Source organism: Odontomachus brunneus, unplaced genomic scaffold (assembly GCF_010583005.1).
Source record: "Odontomachus brunneus isolate Ranch 3 - 2012 unplaced genomic scaffold, Obru_v1 Obru_scaffold_237, whole genome shotgun sequence".
NCBI lineage: Eukaryota > Metazoa > Arthropoda > Insecta > Hymenoptera > Formicidae > Odontomachus > Odontomachus brunneus.
This window is the reverse complement of record NW_022639687.1, coordinates 41,709-42,999: the sequence shown is the minus strand read 5'-3', so window position 1 is coordinate 42,999 and position 1,291 is coordinate 41,709.

The following is a 1,291-nucleotide window of genomic DNA, read 5'->3' as shown; positions in this document are numbered from 1 at the left end:
CCCCTCCCCCCCCCCGGCCGTTAGTTCCGGGAAGGGAGAGTCCCACACTATCCCTGGGAAAGTCCCGTCTTTCCCGGAAATGTGCATAATACATTTCCTCTGCCTAAAAAAAAAAAAAAAAAAAAGTTGTACCAAGATATAAGACACAGTTTAACAAACACAATTTGCTTCTAAACATAAATTTGTACTTTTCTTTTTGTATGATTTATCTATGTCCGTTAGTAATTTTATATTTACTCAAAGTAAAAAAATTATTTTTTAATTTGTAATATATATGTGCATGAGTAAATTTAAAGTTAATATCAAATATAAAATGAATTAATATAAACTTCTATTCAATTGACATAAAATATATTAATGCCATCAACACTTATAGTTAAAAAAAAAAGGAACAGAATTGTATTTGAATACTACAAGAATAATATAATAGATTATTACGAAATATGCGTATCCTCAATCGGATGACATGGTCTAAATTGAAAACTGGTAAATGAATGTCTATCAGTGTTTTCTCTGCCATGAAAATGATATAAAAATTAATGTTAATATATTGATTTAATCAACATAAGCTGTGTTCGATTTGAGCGTTTACGTATTATAAGCATTATTCTATCTTTCTTTAGTATACAATGAATAATGAAGAATGACGCTTATTGTACGTAAGCGTCCAGATGTAACGCAGCTACAGTATATTCAATGTAGAAATTTGTAAAAATGTACTTTGCTTTTTTTTAGTAACGTTCATTTGCATGCCGTAACCACGATTTAATTGGTTCGGCAATAGAATGCTCTGTTGCGTCTGTAAAATGCACTCATACAGTACCTATAAGAAAAAAACATTTTTTATTTAGAAATCGATGTTATAATTAAAAGTAGCAATTACATACTTACAAAATATAATTTTCCGTAATTCCAAGTCATAAAATATTCGTTTTTCCTTTCCTCCAATATAATTAAACAAACAGGCTGATTTATCGGAAATTAATGTTCGTACAAGGTTATAAATAATTCTTCTGACATCATTTCCGCCAATACGTAAGAATTTTTTAATCTATAACGATATGGAAAAGAGTAAGAAAAATATTTGTCATACACACACGTGCGCGCACATATACGCATACATATTATTGATTTAACTTTTTACAATACTTACTAAATTTTGCTGATTTATTCGACCTTCAGTTAACAATTTTTCAAAAGTCTCTAAATCTTTTATGTTATCAATTAAAAATTAATGATTCATTACATTTTGATCTGCAGTTTCGCTTTCTGTTCCATGAGTAGATGTTTG